Source organism: Rhynchophorus ferrugineus, unplaced genomic scaffold (assembly GCF_030347505.1).
Source record: "Rhynchophorus ferrugineus isolate W39M unplaced genomic scaffold, kcgeb_rfMv2 rfM3, whole genome shotgun sequence".
NCBI lineage: Eukaryota > Metazoa > Arthropoda > Insecta > Coleoptera > Curculionidae > Rhynchophorus > Rhynchophorus ferrugineus.
In genome coordinates, this window is record NW_027472582.1 from 62,444,207 (window position 1) to 62,468,665 (window position 24,459).

The following is a 24,459-nucleotide window of genomic DNA, read 5'->3' on the forward strand; positions in this document are numbered from 1 at the left end:
CTATAAACTATTGTGGCTGTATAATTATTTGTAGTTTTAAGTTCTTCGATAATATAGGCATTAGATGTACTATAACGTTTAAATAAATTATAATACATAACATTTTTGTTTGATTATTTTATTTAGACTAGAATTTTGTTATATATCAGAGCCATGTTCGAGAACAATGTTTGATTTTATATAAGTGGAACTTTTAAAATTAAATCGGAGGGTTGTCTTTTATATTTCGGGACTATTTACACATCAGCTAAAACACTGATATAGTGCTGTTAAAACGGTAATTTGATGGTCCGCTGCATACTCCCTATCTATTAATGATCATCTATTTAATGAGTTCTCTTTATTCCCACCTTCGAGATTATTTTTTTTTTTTTTTTTTTTTTTTTATTACTCTTCGTGAGTCCACAATCTGCCCTATTGGCAATAAGTATTTCTTATGTCTATATTATATATACATGGCATGTAGAAAATCACTTCATTAAGCAATCTTCTGTATAAAATATTATCTTAATTAATTAGTCTTATTCTAATGCTTATTCTAAACTCTACATATGTCCAGTAATCAGATCAGGTGGTGTTAAACGTTTTAGTCTACGCACTTCACTATCACGTCGCATATTTAGCTGATTAGCGAGTACATTGGGATGCACTGACACTCTTTCGAAGTACTTCACACAAACACGTTGGATTACACTCGTTATAGGTTCTAGAGGAATATCGCGTTGTATCACTTTATTTGAAATATAGTACGGAGCATCAACAATGGCACGCAACACCTTATTTTGGAACCGTTGAATGATGGATATATTAGATTTGCTAGCGGTACCCCATAGTTGAATTCCATATGTCCAAATGGGCTTGAGTATAGACTCATACAGCAATACCTTGTTATCTAATGATAACTTGGATTTGCGCCCAATGAGCCAATACATTTGATATAATTTTAGTCCTAGTTGTTTCCGTTTAGAGAGTATGTGCTTCTTCCAGGTTAGGCGTCGATCTAAATGCATACCAAGATATTTAACATGCTCTGCTTGGGGGAGTTGACGATGATTGATATTTACTGGTGGACATGTTCTTCTACGCAGGGTAAACGTTATATGCGTGGATTTTGATTCATTGGCTTTAATGCGCCATGTCTTCAACCATAATTGTATTTGCTCCAGGTGGGTTTGTAGGTTTATTGATGCTGTGACTGGATCTTCATGGGATGCTAAGATTGCTGTATCGTCTGCATATGTTGCCACAGTAGTTATTTTTGTGGTGGGCAGATCAGCCGTATACAGAAGATACAGTACTGGACCCAGTACACTACCTTGCGGAACTCCTGAATATATGGGATTTAATTCGGTATGTTCATCGCCTTGATTTACAATAAAATGTCTGTCAGTGAGATACGATTTTAGTAGCTGATAGTCCGGATGAGGGAGAAGTTTCTTTAGTTTAACCTGCAAGCCCGTATGCCATACTTTGTCAAAAGCCTGAGATATGTCTAGGAAAGCAGCCGAACAATATCTTTTGGCATTTAGGTCGGCGTTTATTTGGTTTACTAGTCTATGCACTTGTTCTATAGTCCCATGCTTATTGCGAAAGCCAAACTGATGCTCTGGAATAATTTTTCTTTTTTCTGTTATATAGTTTAGTTTTTTTATGTATAGTTTCTCGAAAACTTTCGAGATTACTGGTAATAAACTTATAGGTCGGTAGGAGGTCACATCTTCTGGTATTTTTCCTGGTTTAAGTATCATTAATATTTTAGCTACTTTCCAGATACTAGGGAAGTAATTAATTCGTAGCATAGCATTAAATATATATGTTAATAGTTTTATAGCCTTTTCTGATAGTTCTTTTAAAATTTTGCCAGTAATTAAGTCATAACCAGGAGCTTTTTTAATATTAATCTCTCTCATTATTGTATGTTTAACTTTTTTGACCGTTAATTTCTCGTGCGGTAAATCCATTTGAAATGGCGAATCTAGAAAGCTAGTAATTTTATTTTCGTCATCTTTATGTAGCTGAGTCTGGAAAGGTTTAAAAACATTTTTTAAGTGTTTTGAGAAAACGTCGGCCTTCTCTTTATTGCTTCTCGCCCAATTATTTTCGCTTGTTTTAATAGGTGGGTTATGCTGCTGGGATCTCCTAAGCTTTTTTGTTGCTTTCCACAACGAATAGTCTGTAGCCTCAGTTGATGTCAAGTTTTCTAGGTATTCTTGAATGCCTTGGTTTTGTTCAATTTGGATTAGATCTCTCAGCTCTTTTATGGCCCTATTAAATTTTCTTTTATTCTCTTCAGTCCTTTGCTGTTGCCAATTTCGTCGTAACTTTCTTTTTTCTGCTATCTTTTTCTGTATTGTACATGATATATGTGTATTTTTTCTTGGAAATGTTTCACTGTTGGGAGTCGCGGAATATGCTGCCTCCTGTATATTTTTTGTAAGATTTATTGCTGCTATTTCTATATCCATTTCAGTTTGTAACGGTAAGTTTAGAGAGATATTTTGGTCTAAGTTTTCTCTAAATGAGGGCCAGTTAGTTCTATTATTGCACAGAGAAGGGGGTTTATCTTTGATGGTAATTTTTGAAGAAATTGTTACTATTATTGGTGAATGATCAGAAGACAGGTCGAAGCATGATTCTGCCTGACACTTTTTTGGATCAATATTTTTTGTAATACAGAAATCTATTGTATCTGGTTTTTTATTTCTGTCTGAAGGCCAATATGTTGGTTCACCAGTAGAGATATGTTGTAAGTTATCTTTCCTTATGGCTTTGAGCAGTTCTCTACCTTTTGAGGTTATTATTCTTGAACCCCACATTAAATGTTTTGCATTATAATCTCCTCCTGCTATAAATCTATTACCTAGCGTACTGAAGAATTCTTGAAACTGTTCTGCCTTGTTGTTATGTTTGGGTGGGCAATAAATCGCAGAAATTGTTAATGGTCCATGGGCTTCCTCTATGGTTATACTGGTGGCTTGCAGGTAGTCTTTGCGGAATTTTTCTTTTTCGAAATGCTTTATATCATCTCGAATTATTATGGCTGTACCTCCATGTGCTTTATCATCAGGGTGATTTGTATGATAAAGCTTATATTTAGGAACTTTCAGATAATTCTTGTCCGTAAAGTGTGTTTCGGAAACCATCATAACGTCAATATTTTGTTCATTTACGAACATTTTTAGTTCCCTGGCGTGTTGTTGGAGCCCATTGGCATTCCAGACGGCGATTTTGTAGCTATTGGTTTCAGGCATTAGGCAAGTTTGCTTACGACGGTTGTGAGTAGACCAAGCATCGTACTCATTTGATCCATTAGTTTGGCCATCATATTTTCTAATCTTGAGATGTTGCTAGTTTCAGTAGGTTGAGATATTGTTTCTCGTTTTTGTGCTGAACCATTTTCAACTATTTGGGCATAAGTTATGTCTGGTTGACTTGTTCTGGTGGGTAGTGGTAGATTGGTAGTAGTGGATTGTTTTTGTTGATGCCTTTTTTCCCTTAAGGCAGGATAGAGTTTTTGCTGTAGTTGCTTGTGAACTGCGCAACCCTTGTAGTTCGCTGGATGATTTCCGTTACAGTTAACACATTTCACTTTTTCATCTCGAACTTTACGAGTACAATCTCCTGTCTTATGTTCTCCTGCACATTTTACGCATCTATATGATTTGCGACAGTAAGTCTTTGTGTGCCCGTGCGCTTGACACCTTGTGCATTGTGGTATAATTCTTTTTATATGTGGTGGTTCGCATTTAATAATATTATTTTCCAATTTGGTGATTTCATACACCGCCTTATTATTTCCATTAAGTTTTATGTCTATATAAAACATAGGCAGAGGTTTTTTTGTCGTGTGATGTCGTATATTGTGAATATTTACGACCTCGTGGCCTTTTTCAGCTAGTGCTACCTTGATGGTGTTAAAGTCCGTCCCGTGATGTAATCCTTTTAATACGAATTTAAATGTTCTCTCGGATTTTGGCCTGAATGTATGGTATTGGGTGTTTCTTTCATCTAATTCTTTTATAAGAACTTTAAAGTGATCCGCTTCGAACAATTGGATTTTAATTGTTTCATAGCTCACTGTTTTAATTGTGTAGTTCGTAGTAATGGTTTTCAATAAATCATGGATATTTTTTATTATTCCTACCTTATAGACTGTTATTGGTGGTGGTTTGGGAACAACTTTTTCAGGGCTTGGTTGTATGTTCTCTTCAATTTCTTCCGACAGGTTGCTAAAACTGTTTTTTGTCTCTATCGGTTTCTGCAACCAATAGTCACTGATTCTTGTTTGTTTCCTCGCGATTTCTTCTTCTGGACTTCTCAATCGTTTTTTGTTAATGACTGTAGTCCATTCTGATGGTGGAGTTTGCGTTATTGCTGTTTGTTCTAATCGTATATCAAAGTGTGCAGGTGATTTGGTTGAATCGCTATGGTTTGCCATTTTTTAATTTTTAATATTTTATTTAATTTACTTCCAGAGGATAAAAAAAATAAAATAAATACATTGTTTATTTCACGCACTTCATTTTTCACTTACGTTATTTTAGCACTAGTTTTTTACTATAATACTATAAATGAATTTCAAAAGGACTGTTGTAAAATAAGATGAAATAATTTTAAACACTAATAAAAATGAGATGCAGTCCTTTTGTCTGGTCACGTAAACACGTATTCACTACACTTTAGGTCCACTGAGAGACGGATAGCCGTATCTGTTATGCGTTTTTAATACTCAATTAAATAACCGTAATAAAATACTGGGTTTTTTTTAAAGAAAGGTATCTTTTTATAGCTTGGACCGTATTGAAAATACGTCTTCACCCTACGAAGGTTGGAACTGAACTTTCGAGATTATAAGAAGAGGTTGTGATAATCTAAATTTGTTGTTGATCAATTCAGTCATTACATAAATTCTATTTCAATGCCATATTTTGAATGACAATTAAAACTTTTTATTTATAGTTTGTATTCAAGCGCTAAAAAATTTAATAGTAAACTTGAATTTTTCTTAATTAACCTTGTTAACAAAATAGTTTTTATTACTTGACTTAATTAGCGTTAGTAAATTGTTTCAACGAATTTTAAGTTAAAAAAAGTGATAAAAATGTTTGAATTGGTTAAATTATAAATTTTATAGCTATTTATATAATTATTATAGTTGTATTAATTAATAATTAGCATTAAATTGTATATCTTTTGGTAATGTTTGGGTTCAAGGCAGCTTTTGCAACAGTCTGATCTACAATGATTACTTCAAGTTTGCTGTTTCTGGTCTCTCCAAAGTACATTGGCAATAGTAATGTTTTATTTTGGAATTTCTGGCTCGTTAGGATTACTTTTGATAGTATTAGTAAAGCAAAATTTCCTCAAACTTCAGAGTTTTCATAACTGTTTCATCCATATCCAAAAAACCTACATAATTTTACTCACTATAAAAATGTCTGAATCTAGTGATAGTACATTTGTACAAAAATAAGTGTAGATCTGGCTAGTATGCTACTTCTCCCTATTTTAGATGACCTAGGGATACCTGAGAATTACCCAGTACCCCTGACTCATTCATTTGTCAACTGAAAAGGTATACTCTTTTATCAATACACATCCGTTTATTTAAAGGGAAATGATTTATGTTATGATGAAATCAAATAGGAGAAATTCAACCACGCCATTTAACTTTTTCTGATATTGGAACTTCAAATGGACATTTACAAAACGAGAGAAAAAATTTAAGAAAATGTACCAGTTACTCAGATTAACTTGGATTTTTTATATAATAAATATTTTACAAAAATACGTTAAAATATAAGCACTTGGAAGATAAATTATAACGATGTTGACCAGATCTAAAATTTTGTACTTGTTTTTAATAATTAATACTCTTCTTTTAAATGTGTTTTCAAATTTGTGTACAAAATAGTAAACTCAAGCACTTAAGGATTTTTTTAAGATTGAATAATTACGATTATAGTAAAAAATTTAAGGTATAATTTTTTCTAAAAAATTCAAACTAAATATAAGTAAGTTCATTGAGTAGCTTTCGAGAAAAAAACAGTTTAAGATAAGACAACAAACGTAACTCCTTAAGTAATATTTTCAGCATTTATATTAAACATTGTTGAATTTAGCACTGCATTTACTTAAAGTCTGACAAATAATAATGAGCAAGTGTTCGTAATTTCAGACATAGGCATATGTAAGTTAGATTAAAATTCATCAATTTATTGAAAAAATGTAGTATTACTTATCCTATAACAATTGTAAATATGAGTTAAATAAATTGTATTCTTTATTATCTGTTTTATTAAAGATTGAAAGTGTTAACAATAAACAATTCCGATGTTACAGACTTTGCGAGTATTCGTCTTTGATGAAAGCGAATTTCTCATTATCAAATTCATTTCGTTCTTTACAAAAGGACCGTCCCCTTAGTTGTTTGCTCAGAACTTTGGCATTTACGTTTGTCGCATTTAATTTTAACGAAGTTACTGACAAATTCCAGATCCCACATAAGAGCATGAAGGGTCGTAATATTATTTCATTTTCAAAGCATTATTAACAATGACAGCTTAGTTATTCGCGTGTGTTTTTTTGTTGATAAGTTGCAGGTTCAAGCTTGTTAGCTTTGAACACATCTATTGTCTTGTTAAAATTGTTTAATAAAGAATACCTGTACCGATCAAGTCAATCATTAAAATAATAAATATATTATTTAATACTTTATAATTTGTTGATTTAAAGAAACTCACTCAATGCTTACTGCAATTCAAGCAGTAGCTACAAACTATGTAACAATTACAGATAACAGGTAAATTGAAAAGTCCCCAACCTGACACATAGATGGCGCTACTAGAATTCAATCCATATATCTTTTAGTTAGCCCTAACCCTCAAAAGATGCGTGTATAAATTTGACAGCTATCGGATCATTAGTTTGTGAATTATAGCATTTTGAGTGAAGCAACTTTAGTTATTGCGAAAAAAATTGATAAAAAGGAATAGCGCGTGTTGGTGAAATATAGCTTTTTGAAGGGGAACAATACAGTTGAAGCAAAAAATTGGCTTGATGCCGAGTTTCCGGACACTGCCTCAGGAAAATCAACCATCAAGGGTTGGTATGGTGGACGCCCAAAAGAGGTTGTTACCGACGAAAACATTTAAAAAATCCACAAAATGATTTTGAATTACCGTAAATTGAAAGTGAATGAAATAGCAGACAGTCTAAAGATATCAACTGAACGTGTACATCATATCATTCATGAATATTTGGGTATGAGAAAGGATTGTAGAAAGTGGGTCCCGCGCGAGCTCACTTTTGACCAAAAACAATGACAAGTTGATGATTCGGAGCAGTGTTTGAAGATGATCAAGCGTAATAAACCAGAGATTTTGCGTCGATATGTGACAATGGATGAAACATGGCGCCATTATCTAACTCCGAAGTCCAATCGATAGTTATCCGACATGGCATCGACGGTGGACTCCACACGATGAACCTGCTGCAAAGTATAGAAAAATGTAACAGTCGGTTGGCAAAGTTATGGCGTCTGACTTTGTGATGCGCATGGTATAGTTTTCATTGACTACCTTGAGAAAGGAAGGACCATCAACAGCGACTATTACATAGCGTTTTTTGGACAGTTTGAAGGACGAAATCGCCGAAACATGCCGGCCGCATTTGGATAAAAAGAAGACTTCAAGACTGCTTCACCAAGACAATGCACCGTGTCACAAGACAGTGAAAACGATGGCAAAAATCCATGAATTGGGCTTCGAATTGCTTCCTCATCCATCGTATTCTCCAGATCTGGTACCTCCGAGAATATTTCCTGTTCTCAGATCTCAAAAGAATAGTGAGCATTCTTTGTTCAAATGGCATCGTAAAGTTGGAGGGCCGCTATAATCAGCGTATCACCCTTGAAGGGAATAAAACGATGTCATTCTAACTATTACCTGTCTAAGTTTAGTGAAATAATTTTTAATCTACTGGATGACGTGTTAAAAGAATCGAGATATTATGAATGAGATTCAAAAGAAAAACATCGCTACAAAGTCTACTCTAATAAGATTAAAAAAGAGGTTATTAACTTGCTAATTTTCCAACATATCTGTATATTAAAAATGTTAATATACAAACACAAACCAAAGTTGAGAAATAAGATACACATCATGTAGTACTAAACATATTCGAGTAACAGAAGCCATGAAATGTACAACGTAAGCAAATAACTATGTTTAGAATTCTAATGCAAAATAATAAGAGAACAAAGCTTTTCTTGAAATTATTTATCAATTAATTATTTTAATTAGATATTATTATCAGTTAGATATCGACTCTTAATTCGTTTCTGAAAAGTATATAATAAATAATATTTCGGAATGTTTCAAACGTTCCTGGGGCAGTTCATAGGAACAAAAAAGTCAAACCGATTAAAAATTAAAAAGAAATTTGAAATTCAAATATTTAATTTCATCATAATTACCCTAGTTTTAGAGTGGAGGACGTTTGGCATCCGAAGGTTCCGATGGCACGACGGCAATTTAATGCGTTGTTTGAAAATGATTAAACCAAAATAAATCACGGCCGGACGCAAATGACAGTTTAATCAAGTTTTAAACCCTCGTAATAACGAAGAAAATCGTTAAGTATTTGTCCTAGAAATATAAATATAGGGGAATATTGATTCAGACTTATTTGGTCTGATAAAACTTATTGGAATGATTAAAATAATGGTTAGAGCACAGCGATTATTGTTAATTAAATGATAACTTTTGCTGTCAATGCTTAAATTAAAGAAAAGTACTGCTGACATTCGTAGAGTTTTATTAGCAACTTGCTATGGTTTTTATCTTTCAATTGAATGATTCTGAGTTGAATGAAATCATCATCAAAACATCAGATGAGTGTCAGTCGAACACACGTTGCAAAATCATTGAAAACTTTTAAATATTTTTTTACAATTATCAACTCATACATCGGCCATTTACAATTTCATTCATTTTAATTTTATTAATCTCTTAGAACGTTATCAATCTGCTCGTGGACAATAATTATTATTATATGATTTCCGTTATATAACTATCCTGACATGTAGAAAATCACTTCAGTAAGTGATCTGCTGTACAACTTATAATCTAAATCTAATTCTAGATACTATTCTAACTTGTTTTAAAGTTTATCCTAATTTATTCTAAAAACTATTCTATCTTATTCTAGAGATTATTAAATCGCACTCTATATGTCTATAAATCAGTTCGTATAGCGCACATTGAAACTGTTTGGCGAGTGCATTGGGATGCAGTAATAGTGTATCAGAGTACTTCGCACTATCACTCCGAATCACACTCGTTATGGCTTCTAAGGGGATATTGCACTGAATCAGTTTGTTGGACACGTAATATGGGGCATCGACGATGATTCGCAACACTTTATTCTGGAACCTCTGGAAGATATCTACGTTAGATTTGCTAGTAGTACCCCACAGTTCAATAACATAGGTCCAAATGAGCCTAAGTATTGACTTATACAGCAAAACATTGTTATCTAATGATAATTTAGATTTAGGCCCTATCAACCAGTACATTTGGTTTAGTTTAAGTCCAAGTTGTTTGCGTTTTATAACTATATGTTTTTTCCATTTTAAAAAGTCGATCGAAATGCATTCCCAGATATTTAACGTTGTCTGCTTGCGGAAGTTCATGATTATTTAAATTTACTGAGTGACATGTTCTTCTACAAAGGGTGAATGTCACATGGGTAGATTTTGTCTCATTTCCTTTGATACACCACGTTTTCAACCACAATTCTAGTTTGTTAAGATGAAGTTGGAGCTTTCTTGTGGCTGATATTGATCCTCATGTGATGATAAAACCGCTGTATCGTCAGCATATGTTGCAACAGTAGTGTTTCTTGAGGTCGGTAGGTCAGCTTTATATAATAGATATAAAAATGGGTCAAGAACACTGCCCTGCGGAACACCCGAATATATTGGGTGTAGGTCAGTATACTCGTCACCCTGTTTGACAATAAAATGTCTGTGTGTCTGTGAAGTGTCGAAGCCCTGAGAAATATCGAGAAATGCAGCGGAGCACTATTTTTTATCTTTTAAGTTATTGTTAATTTGGTTGACTAATTTATGTATTTGTTCCATTGTTCCGTCTGTATTACGGATTGATGGTCCGGAATAATATTTCTCTCCTTTGCGATTATTTTGAATCTCTTAATGTATAATTTTTCGAATATTCATTTTATGAAGATTTATTTTACGAAAATTTTAATAAACATTTCTACAACAATTACTATTATTTCTATATTATTTCTACAATTACCTACAACTTATTTATATTTTAACGAAACTAGGCTAATTTGGTTATATATAACAATATTTCTAATAATATGTTATGACGTACTTCTAAAAATAATAATGAGTTCTCGCGTGTTTAAACTGAAATAAACATAATATTCAGCGAAAAAGAAACTTGTAAAAAAGTGCGGTTTGTTATCAGGAAATGTACAATACCAGATGAAAATGATTTTGCAATATTATATTATAACTTGACCTAATTAACTACTTGAATATCCCGCAATAAGAATAGTTCAATCAATCAAATTTGATAACTCGAATAATTTTGAGAAATTACCAAGAATATCTAGAAACAAAGAAACAACTGCTACGAATTACTGCTTACGTAAAATGTAGTGTACTGAGTTGAAAATAAAGCGCACGATCGATTTTAACGTACCTAGTTATCTTGAATAAACAATGAACGTTATTTATGATATCATAATGAACTTAATGATATTTCAAAAATATCTAAATGTACCTTTAAAAAAGGTTCAAATTATACATGTAGGCATATTGAGGTTGTCCAAATTATCCAAGTGTAATCAGTTTATAATAAACGAATATGATAGTATCTTTAAGTATTTTGCACTTTTAAGTATTATTTATTTAAATTCAAAACATAAAGAAAAATTTCAACCTGGAAGATAAAGAGCAAATTGTTGTACTGTATTTACAATATAACCTACAACAGAATTTGTCTCAGCAAGTAGTTCATTCAGTTTTCAAGCTTTATGAAAAATAAAAATAAAAGCTAGTTTTACTGAGACTTGTGATAACATACACGATCACAAGCTAGTATTAATTTTTAGTAATAGGTTAATTGAAAAGTCCCGGGCCTATCATGGTAAAACAAATTTTTTTGGCAAAATTAGTTTTTTTATTCAACATAATTCACTTCAAGGGTGATATGGTACTGATTATGAGATACACGGTGATGAGGAAGCAATTCGAAACCCAATTCATTGATTTTTGCCATTGTTTTCACTGACTTGTGACACGGTGCATTGTCTTGGTGAAGCAGCACTTGTTTCGCGATTCGCCCTTCAAACGGTCCAATAATGCTATGTAATACTCGCTGTTGATGGCCCTTCCTTTTTCAATGTAGTCAATGAAAATTATTCCATCATACAGACGCTATAATCTTGCCAGCCGACTGTTCCGTTTTCCCACGCTTTGGAGTGGGTTCATCGTGTGCAGTCCACTCGGATGACTGTCGCTTGGATTTCGGAATGAAATGATGGAGCCATGTTTCATCCATTGTCATATATCGATGCAAAAACGCGGGTTTATTACGCTTAATCATATTCAAACACTGCTCCGAATCATTAACTCGTCGTTTTTTTTTGGCTAAAAGTGAGCTCGCGCGGATATTTCATTCAATTTCAATTTACGGTTATTCAAAATCATTTTGTGGATTTTTTAAATGGTTTCGTCGGTAATAACCTCTTTGGGTGTCCACTGCGTTCACCGTCTTCGGTGCTCATTTCACCACGTTTAAACTTAGCATACCAATCCTTGATGCTTGATTTTCCTGGGGCAGTGTCCGGAAACTCGGCATCAAGCCAAGTCTTTGCTTCAACTGTATTTTTTCTCTTCAAAAAGCAATATTTTATCAACACAGGAAATTCCTTTTTGTCTGTTTTTTTTCACAATAACAAAAGTTGCTTTACTCAAAATGCTATAATTCACAAACTAATGATCCGACAGCTGTCAAATTTATGCACGCACCTTTTGAGGGTTGGGGCTAACTAAAAAACATTTGGATTTAATTCTACTAGCGCCATCTATGTGTCAGACCGGGGACTTCTCAATTAAACTGTTATAATAGCAAATGAAACCAAAATAAATGCATAGAAAACTGGATTGCTTCGAAAGAAAATTAATGTTTACTTTAGATTTCACTATAAAATAGTAGTGGATGACATATTTTGATTCAGGTATAGTTAATTTCCTATTCATTTTTCATTTTTTAGTAATTTTAAATAATACATTCTTTAAAATCCCTGATATTTAGGGTTAATATATGCCTGGCATGCTCCTGTAATGTGACAAATGTTTCATTGAATATTACATTCAAATAAACATTTAATAAATAAACTGTGAAAATTTTATCAAATAATATAAATAATAATGAGATCTTAGAAAATTGACAAAATTATAGTTCAAATAGTTTTTGAAAAAATTAAAAAGTTATTTTCAATACTCTGACAAATCAGGTCTTACTCAGTCTGGTTACTGGCGTGACTGGGATCATTTTCCTTGTTGGATTTTGCACTCTTACCTAAGGGCAATCAAAAACATAAATTTACGACCATGTCCCAGCGGGATTCGAACCCGCAACTATAGCAACAGCAGAAGGACCGTCCTGTCGCCTTTACCACTGCGCCAACCAAGCCGGCTGATTTATATATTAAATCCGCGATCACAAAAGTAATAACAGAAAGTAATTATGAATTTTCAATGAGCGCAATTTGTCTTCATCAATGAAATACTAAAAAATCCACCAGTTCTGAGTTTATAAGGTACTATTACATGGTACTACATATGTAGTACGAAATAATACTACATATATATATATATATATATATATATATATATTATATATATATATAATAAAAATATATAATATATATATATATATAAATTATATATATATATATATATAAATTTTACTTACATATAAATTTAAAAAAAACATAAAACTACAAATGACTTCATTATAAAAAGATAATATTTTAACGAAATAGAAAGTAAAATAAAACTTGAGATTTTGTCCGAAACATTAAGGTATATCATAACAAATCATCCCGTCTATAGCAATAGACATGACGATAAATACGTATATCGAAAATCAACGAAGCACGGTGACTACATACTACATGATTCATACGAAACGAACCAGTTTAAACAAATAATTGGACGCCAATAGCATAAAACCGAATGCAATGTGGTGCAACAGCTCGAAAACTGAGCCAAGTTCAGTGGGTAAACTTCGAGTTACGGCCGACAAGAGATGGAACCAAGGTCAGGAAATTAACATTTCAAGTTGCGCAAAGGACGTGACCAGAGGCACATCGTCATTACTTTCGTCGTGACAAGGATTTGCGAAAATAATTTGAGAGGCTCGTTTAATGTCTACTGGTTACATAACGAAAGGGTCTTAGCGGACTGTTTCCTAGTACCATCTTTTGTCTTTGCGAACATGAAATTTGATATATTTAGGTTAGGTGCCAATTGATTCATCTCTTTGACATTTGTGACTGAGATTACAATTAAATCAGATTCTATTAAGCAAATTATATTTATATTCCGTACCAAAAAGATACTGAAGGGAATTTTTTTCATATTTGCAAAGCTTAATCCTTCAATAATATGCTCTTTTTTCAAAATATAATTATTTTAGAGATATATCTGTTTTAGTCACGCGGTATTTCATAACCAAACTTTAAAGCGTTTCCTCTCGAAATTATATTTTTTTTTCTGATAAAGAAGTTCTACTGAACCCACTCACTTAAAATTTGGTGTAAGCCTTGTCTATAAACAAAATATTTTTTTACCAAATTACGACTATTCGAAAAATCGATACATTTTTTATAATTTTTTGACATTTCTGAATTTTTAGAAGAATAGTAAAAATCCAAATTTTGTTTCAGTTTTACTTTGTTGCGATAGAATAATATAAGAGTTTAGTATATGTATAGAGATCAACACATATTTCAACACTAGAATAGCCGGCTTCGTTGGAGCAGTGGTAAAGACGAGAGGGCGGGCCTCCTACTGTTGCGATAGTCGCGGGTTCGAATCCTGCTGAGGTATGGTCATAAATTTATGTTTGTGATAGCTTAATATTAGCGATTGTCGAAAATGATCCCAGTCTCGCCAGTAACCAGGCTGAGTAAGACCGGATGTTTTCTGGGACGATTTCTAAGTTGGTCACTGGTCAGTCAGTAGGTTTAATGCCGAGGACCGTGGTTTGGAGCCCAATCCAGATAAACCTTCGTTTTTTTTGGACCAAAATCATATACAGAATGATATTATAAAAGCATTAAATATCCCACTGGAACACTGTGTTAATAATTAAAGAATGATTCACAGTATTTTTAATAATCATTGACCAAATATACCGATAACACAAAATATGTTCGATAACAGTTTTTAGTGAATATAAAAAAATAATTCCGAGTATATTGCACACCAATTTACTTTCGTGATACTCAACTCTTGTGGCCATTGACTGATAACTTATCCACTTATCTGTCTATCGATCATTTGATTTTTCAAATAAATCGTTTTAGTGCAATATAATTAATACAACGCTTTATGTTATTAATAAATAATAACTACAAATATATAGAATATTTATTTGGTGTGGTTATTCAATTATAAAGCCGTATTACTGTAGCAGAGTAGTTTCCGTGTTTATACAGTTGTTATGGAGAAACAAACAAATAAGTTTAAGTTTCAAAAGAATAAAGAAAAGCTACTTGTACAAATATATGATTACATTTGTATGTAAAGGTATGTAAGGTTTGTACCTAGATTAAAGTAGAATGTTTAATTAAAGATGCCTCTTTATATAACATTAAAATTTAAATAAAAATTATTTAAATATATTAATATTAAAACTAAGAAGTTACAATTATTAAAAATGCCTTAGGATTAGTTGATTGAAGATTGACTTTAGACATTTGGGTTCCATATACATTGGAAAAAACTTTTTATTGAAACTGAAAACGTTTTTAATATTATGAATGAATATTTGATATAGATTATAGTGATATAGATTCAGATATTATGAAATATGAAGAGTTAGTCATACAGAATGATATTTGAAGCTATTACTAGGTATAAAATTGAGTTGAGGAGTTGATCGACTATAAATTATAGAAGATCAGTAACAAAGGAGAAAAAAGTGGCATCTACTGCTGAGGCAATAAATCGATTCGATCAAGCTGAAGAGGACTTGTTTCTCCAAGCTAGTGGGTCAGGAATGGAGATTCTTTACGGCTCTGATACTTGGACACTATTACAGTTTTGAATCTATGAACTTGAGGTTTTCAAACGTCATGCTTAAGGCGAATTCTACAGTTCACAATTGAGGAACAAATCCAGAGACCTGAATCACAGTTTGGTATCACAAAAATAAATGAATTTCTCACAGATTTCTGTGACGAAATCGACCTTTCAGTTGAAAGATCGCAGGGAACAGCTTTGAAAATATATGGATCATGCTAATAGAAAGCTATTTAAAAAATAGGTGACAGACCATTGTCCGAGACCAAAACGATTGCAGCTAATGACACATCATAAATATAGTAAATAGTACACTGCAAATTATCACAAAAATTAAAATAATACACGAAAACGTATTCTTTTAGTAAAAGGTACAAATGGCAGTCTGGCATATATGTTATTCTCTATAATGCTTACATCCTCTCTCTCTTTCTGTTATGTTTTTTTATATCTTGTGATAATATTATTGTAATTCGTAGTTACAACAACTATACAATTAATTAAACCTAATGGATATTTTGGATTGTACGTTACATATAAATTATCATTCGATTATTCCAAACGATTTTATTGGCAATATCAGGACTATAAATTATTTTTAAAGCATTTACAACAGATTGTGCTATTGTATAAATAGTATTGGGTACATAAGTAGCCAATTGCATGTTGAAGTTTCACCGATAGGTTTTGTTCTTCAGTATGTGTCATTTCGTCGAAGTGTCGCTTTATTTTAAGTACGTTGAAAATGTCTGAATTTGTATCTAGTAAATCGTACACCTTAGTTCAATTTGAAAAAAGGTGGCTGAAGGTTATAGCAACCATACTTCATCAAATTCAACATATGAATAATGGTTTTGACGTTTGGTTTTCATACCAAAGACAATGGGCATCGCTTTCTACAGTCAAAAGAATTCAAGATCAGAACTTGAAGGCATTATTTGATGAAACCATCAATAGGGATAAAATAAGATGATGATATGATAAGATGAAAATAAGACGGGAAAAAGTAGCGGCTATCGACGGACAATACTTTAAATAAAATATATTGCACCGATTTTTTACAATAAAGCTTAAAATTAAAAAATATGATTTAGAACTAATGTATAGGCCAATAGTATAAAGGAAAGGCAGGCTTGGTAGCGCAGTGGTAAAGGCGATAGGACGATCCACCTACTGTTGCGATAGTCGCCGGTTCGAATCCTGCTGGTGTATGGTCTTGAATTTATGTTTGTGATTGTTTTAGGCAAGAGTGTAAAATCCGACAAGGAAACTGATCCCAGTCACGCCAGTAACCAGTCTGGGTAAGACCGGATGTCTTCTGGGATGATTTCTAAAATTGGCCATTCGCCAGTCGGGTGCCGAGGACTGTGGTTCGAAGCCCACGTTAAACTGTAGATCCAGTCCAGATAAACCCATAGTTGGTAAAAGGAGACTTCAAAATATATTTTAAAAAAAGTATAAAGGAAAAATATCTTATCTGAAGGCGACTATATTTTCACAACAGTTTAATATAGTTTAAAGTGCGCTACTGCAATATGTTCTAAATAATGCAGCACCTATAGCAATACGTTAGTAGGGAATAATATATAATAGGGCAAATTATTGCTAATAAAAGAAAATGGAAGTAATTAAATTGTGCAGACATAGATTTTGTTGATAAAAGCTTTGCTTATAAAAATTAAAAAAATTATCAAATGAAATAAATCAATCGAATGATCAAGCAGTGGTGATTTCATCAAGCATTTCATCTTAAGCTACTAATACAACAACATCTCAAAACTTCATCTCTCAAAAATCTTCACCAAATTCTTCAAAATTAATTCACATACTCAGTATATTATGTTAATATACAAAAAAGCCAAATTATATCGAAAATATAAAGAAACTCTGCGACCGGTAATCGTTATGCTTGGAAATCTGTTTATCTTCACATCAACATTGTATAAAATTAACCAATACAAAGGAATAAAGGTTGGCCGTAAAATTAATCAATAAAAATAAGAAACAGTTGTCGGTACCGAATCCCAACTATGTTAATTGGATGGCTACATATCTGGGATTTTGGTCGACCACTATAAGTTTGTCGGTGATGTTTTTATTCTTTTTAACCGAGAAAGAATAAACATTTTTATTGACCATCATAAAATAAATGCACTTTACGATGGTTCCAAATCGTTTATTGCCACCATTCAACATCTCGAGTTCGACGAAGTGCATTAAGCCGAGATTTGCGGAATAAATAGAGAAGCATATCTTGCGTATAACAATTTTGCCGGTAATATAGTTTGGTCAGTAAAAATTGGCTATAAAACTTCCCATAAACTTAATCTCTTAAAATACGGAGCTGTTCGCAGACGCTTAATGTGTACAACTGATAGACAAAATCATTTTATTATGAATTTTGTTAAATAAACTATGATAGATGAAACTTTATTCACTGAACAATAGTTTACGTATGTTTATACCACTTAAAATTATCAATCATTCAATAACAAAAAGAAATATTTCAGCCAATAAAATATATATTCAGGAGTGTTTAGAAGAAGATGCCACAAATCAAGAAGCTCTTCGTACAAGACCCTGCTGATAGAACTCACACATCAATTAACAACCAGGCGCCAGATTTCTTTTGAAACAACCTGCGGATCCTAATTCACTCTTTAAAGATAACAAACACCAGCCAGATTTGTCCAGAATAATTTTTGAAGAAGCTAATATATTTGCAGAACATTTGAAAGAAAGATTCCATCAAAACCAAGAAGACAATGTACGATCATGCCTCGATACCGATAATTATTCTGAGAGGATTGCAATTATAAGTCCTAAGCAACTGAGTTAATTTGAAAAAAGCACCAGGTATGTGTTTATGAAGGGAGGGGTGTATAAAAAGACCGTAAAGAAAGCCCTTGATAAATGAATCGACTTAACGATGGAAATGTATGTTGCAGATGCAGATGCATGGAAAACTGCTGCAGTAATTATGATACCAAAACCTGATAAAAACCCAAGTGAAGTGGAATTATATCACCCTATTTCGTTATTGCCAATTATGGTCAAATTACAGAGTGAGAAATTGATTATTAAACGTCTCAAACCTACTGTTGAGCAACGAAGATGATAGTTCCACTCGGATGACTGTCGATTGGATTCCAAGTTAAATGAGGGAGCCGTGTTTCATGCATTGTCACATATCGACGCAAAAACTCGGGTTTATTACGTTTGATCATCTCCAAACACTGCTCCGAATCATCAACTCGTCGTTTTTTTGGTCAAAAGTGAGCTCGCGCGGCACCCACTTCGCACAGAGCTTTCTCATACCCAAATATTCGTGAATGATATGATGTATACAATCAGTTGATATCTTTAGAGTGTCTGCTATTTCATTCAATTTCAATTTACGGTCATTCAAAATCATTTTGTGGATTTTTTAAATGTTTTCGCCGGCAACAACCTCTTTTGGGCGTCCACTGCGTTCCCTGTCTTCGGTGCTTATTTTACTACGTCTAAACTTAGCATACCAATCCTTGATGGTTGATTTTCCTGGGGCAGTATCCTGAAACTCGACATCAAGCCAAGTTTTTGCTTCAACTGTATTTTTTCCCTTCAAAAAGCAATATTTTATTAACATGCGAAATTCCTTTTTATCAATTTTTTTCACAATAACAAAAGTTGCTTAACTCAAAATGCTATAATTCACAAACTAATGACCCGACAGCTGTCACATTTATACACGCATCTTTTGAGGGTTAGGGCTAACTAAAAAAATATATAGAGTTAATTCTAGTAGCGCCATCTATATGGCAGGCCGGGGGCTCTTCAATTAACCTGTCATATTCGATTATAATTTCGTTTTATTTATTTATATTGGTATTACAAAGATCAACATGAAATGTAAAGTTGCTATTAGGTAGATTAGGCCTTCAGGAGGCTACGACACAGAAAAAAGTTGACATTGAAATAATGAAAAATATTGACATGAAAAAATAAACAAATATAACAAAAGAACCTTATACCCTATGCTACCCAACTTTTGTTGGTGTATAATTAGGTGTGTTGGATGTAAATATATATAATCTATAATTTCAAACAACTTATATTTGCTTATTATTTATGTTTGATCATTTTATATCAATACATAGTCTCCTACCAAAACTCTCTGATATTTGCGACGTTCCTTATGAAGTCCTCTAGAATGTTCTTTGGGCTGTTTTCTCAACGTTGATTTTTTAACCGCGCTGTATGGCTTCATTGAAAAAGGATGACTAGATATATGTGACTTGAAGCCATCTATTAGGAAAACACGAAATTGTTATATTTAAACATTTACCTTGACCTTTTCACTGATCATATGCACTATTGGACTAAATCGGAATAAATTATTCCATCGTTACCATCCACCCAATAATATCTAGGCGAATGACGGGTCAAAACAACAGAAAAACTGCAATAATCGTTTCCTAGACTGGAACACACCCGCGGAACAAAATAAAACACAAACAAAAACATGTGTTCGAAATGTCGTTCGATACGAAACTACCAATCAACATTAAAATTAACAACGGTGACGTCACGGCCACGTTTCGCAGTCTTTTGTTTCGAGGATTCCGAGAATCTAGCGCCCATTTTTCCCGACTAAACACATAATTCTACCCGGGGAGATTTCTGGCGGAATAATTTGGATCCCACGGTTCGCATAAATATTCTGACATTTTTTCAAAACTGATTGGCACGCCGAGATTGTTTTTCCACCATTCGGAAAACAAAAAAAACATAATCATAGGTGGCTTTGCTTAAATTCCCCCGTTTTTAAACTTTACCGTGTTATTTACGAAAGTCGAAAACTATTTCGATAACTTCGTTTATTTTAAATGTTGGTAACGAACCTAAAAAAGTGAATTAACAAAATGGTTCTTAGTGTCATGGTCGATGGCTTGGAGAGTCCAACGTTCAATGATTCATTGGTTTTCACTGAACAAAAAATAATATTGGATTAATTTTATTTTAGTAATATCGCCTCCTAACTGAAACTAATACTTCTGCTATTGAATTCCAGTTTTATAATGATAGGTGCGCAAAAACTTGGTAATTATCATGGTTTCTGTTCGAGAATAGTTAATTTCGAGCCGAAATGTCGGAAAGCCTTGAAATCATCGTGAATCCCTATTATAGAATAGATCGAAGAGCAAAAAAAAAATTAAATAGGTTTTTGTTTCAAATTTGAGTAGCATTTCTAGTTTTGGGAGCATTCTTCGAAATAATTTTTATTGAAAGGTATCTAGTTATTTAATTAATGTATTTAATGTAGTGTATATTTTATTTTGTGATGTCAATGTAATAGCCTTTATCGAGAGAATTTTAAATGGACTAATCACTTGTCAACAATAGGACAATGAGAGTAGTATTTTCTCTTGTACTTTTAAAAATATTTTTATATGGCCACCTTGAGGTAATTACAATTAAGACATTAAGAATTAAGACAACTAAGTTCATTGTTACTTGATTAATTTGACACCCTTTATATGTAAATGTTAATATTATGAGCTATTTCAACAGTAACATTTTTGGTTAGTTTCGATAATGTCTATTCAACACTTTTAGGTTCTTATAATGTCAGTACAAAATAATTTACATGTTTAGTAAATTTTCTAAAAATGCCTTATATTTTCACTCATCATTTATCCAAAATATTCGATATATATTCCTGTCAGACTTTCTGCGAACCTACGAACTTCTTTTCCTTATATCTTGATTACTTTTGAATAGAAGTATCAATTTTTTACGCAGATATCTTTCAACAAAAATAATTTTCTGGCAATAATTTTTAATTTTTTTTCGCACATATTGTAGTTTTAAGTCATCTATATACTGTTATATACAGTTTCGAATTTATTATAAAAATATGTTTAAAAAATGAAAACTTTTAAACATTCTACATTAGTTTTCGGGTCTGAAGATGTTTCTTAAAAAGCCTGACTTTTCAGCGCTTTAGAAAAGCGACTTTCCCTTGAAGTGTCGTTTACATTGATTTATGTTTAAAGTTTTCGCTTCTTTATCAAAACCACCTGAATACCCAGTGACTATGATACTTTTTTAAGTCGTCCTACTGTTATCAGAGTTGGCTTACTTTCTTTTTCTTATTATGCCCGTTACTCTGAGGTACTCGGTGATATATTCGTAGGAAAGCTTTTAAGATATTTTCTAACCATTTCCTTTATGTAAGGGGACCAGAGTAATTTATCATTAAATTAAAATCAATTGTTTTAGATAAAGCTCTAAATATTACATATGATTTAGACAAGAGAGTTATATTACTTTAGATAAATCGAGTAAACTTTTGCGGGTATTAGATTATTTTGTAACTTTTGAGTTATGTTTGTTTACAGAAGATTATGGGTAAATTACAACTTTCTATCGTAATCCCTATAGTAAAATAAAATTTAATAAATGCCAGTAATAAAATGGGATTTATCAATAACAATGAGCTAGTTTACTTGAGTTTCAATGAATTATTGTATTTTAAGTTGTGTAATTATTTGGCTTCTAAATGTTTATGGATAATTTATATTTTTATTTTCGAACTTCATAAAATTTAACATCTCATATTACTTAGTACTTAATGTTAATTTTTCGTTTCTTTAATTTAAGTAATTTGTTATTTTAAATTATGATATATGTTTATAAAATTCGATGTATTAGCTGTATATCTGTGGTATATTTACATATATCCTATATGTTCAAAATGTGTGCACCCAACGGTAATTAAATACCAAAGACAATTAATGTCATTATTAATAATTAAAAAACATTTCTATATGAACATTGTTTTTGATCCGATTTTGGAAATGCTATAGAAAGTTGTTTCCATATTTCAGACCAAATGGTTTCGGGATATGGTTAGATAACACTATAATTATTTAAGAATTCATTAAACCAATTTATAATATTAATGCTGATGCAATCCTGATGATAATGAATCATTTTGATGATAACGACTTCAAGTACAATTATTATTAAATATCGTAGCATTTACTATTTGGTAATATATCTTTTATCAACTCATTTATGAATGGTAACGTTTACTTTATGGGAAAATAAGAACAATTTATAATTTATTCATACAGTCAGTGTAAGTTAAAATATTTTATTAGTTAAACCAATGTGGGTAATGTTGAATAATTATAAAACAATTAGTAGTCAGCTTTATGTATTTGATGTTGTAACATTGGGAATGTCCATTAGTCAGATTTAGAAGTAATGTATTAATTTATATCTATATATTACTTAAAAATAATGCGTTAGTATTGAAATGTACAGCACGTCGCATAATAAATATTACGACATATTAGGACATTATTACGAATTAAAAATGCTTCAATTTACTTTGATTGATTTTGTGTGGAACTATCCTCATGGGAATTGGCTTTAGGAACTGGTACTAGTACATATATTAACAAAAATTAGAAAATATACAAGGAGAGCTTAATATACGTAGTTGCAACAAATTTCGAGCTTCATTTTCTTTACCATTACGTGTTTGCATATTGATTTTCTGATACTTTTAATATTATATATGGTTTCTTTAATTTATTAGTAAACTAGGTTATATCTTCATTTTTTATTCTACACCAAAATATAACACCTAATACCAGCTAATATAACAAAACATCTCAAATAACATTGTTATATTTAACGACAATTTTCACATAGTACTGCTGAAATGAATCATTCTTAGTATTTCGTAGAATTTTGGTTATACACTTATCTGTTGCGTTCTAGGTTATAGTATATTTCCCTGCTCCATATCAGAAGAAGATTACGTACTTATATAAGACCTAGTAGGTTCGTACTTTGCATTTTTGATAGACTGACTATAAATCCAAATGTGGAAGACCATTGTTTAGTAAAGATGCAGTCCCTACTTATAATATAAATAGGAAGTCCTTCAATATGACCAGTGTGTATAATTGATTTTAAATATATAACATATCTTTGTTTACAGACACTTTTTCCCTACCAATTGGAAATGAAAATATGGAGAAAAGTCAATTTGTTTACGTTAGTAAAATGGGAATCTGTAAAAAGAACAAGTGTGTACAAACATAATTTTTGTGGGTTTCCAAATTAAACTGAAGTAAGATAATGCGTTTTATTATAGCTCTTCAATTACAATTGTAACCGAATTCGCTAGTATGATATGTATAAAATAATAAAGCTTGGTATGTATTATAAACTAATAGTAAAGGAAGCAATATCTGGACTTGACTTTATACCAATATTATGGACCAGACCCAAGATAATAACACACTTTAGTAATGTTTTATATCAGCAAACATTTGTAGTTTTAATACAGTAAGTTGTGGAGCAGCTTGAACAAGATATTGTACTTATGAATAATTAAGTAATGTTTGTTCTGGCGAATTAGGGAGGTTAATATAATTGTAAAGGGAAAAGATAGAACTTTTTTTTTCTATTTCATACATATACATATAATTAAGCTTAATGGATAAATTACAATCATATTTTTCTTATAATAAATATGTTTAAAAAAATTAAAAATAAACGATCTTAAGTGCAATATATATTTAATACAATATGGTGAGTTGGGAAAATTATTCATATTTGTTTATACGAGGGTCACTATTTATAAATATAAAACTTTTGCACACGCTTAAACCAATTTTCATAGCATTTATTCCATTCCGAATGAGGTATCTTCAAAACATGATTTTTGAACGCTTCAATAGCTTCTTCGGGCGATGAAAATCGTTGACCACGCAGTTTATTCTTCATGGATGGGAACGAAAAGAAGTCATTGGGTGCCAAATCAGGGCTGTATGGCGGATGACCCATCAATTCGATGTTTTGAGTGCTCAAATAGTCTCTTGTTTGAGCCGATGTGTGAGAGCTCGCAATGTCATGATGAAGAACAGTCCGGCGTCTTTTGTTTATTTTCCTTATTTCACCGAAGACTTCTGACAGACAAATGATTGTGTACCAATCAGAATTTACTGTTCTACGATCTTCTAGAGGCAGTGTTGCAATATGACCAGTATTCCCGAAGAGACAGACCACCATTTTCTTTGAAGTGCTTAATCTCGCAATAGGCG

At 32.1% G+C, this 24,459-nt stretch overlaps 1 protein-coding gene and 1 long non-coding RNA gene across 22 annotated transcripts in view; both read right to left on the bottom strand.

Annotated features, from left to right (window-relative positions):
* The window catches only part of tai (basic helix-loop-helix family member taiman), a 693,988-nt gene that overhangs the window by 20,195 nt on the left and 649,334 nt on the right, over positions 1-24,459 (bottom strand). The window lies entirely within an intron of this gene.
* Positions 1-24,459, bottom strand: part of LOC143193155 (uncharacterized) — a 28,793-nt gene that overhangs the window by 3,197 nt on the left and 1,137 nt on the right. The window lies entirely within an intron of this gene.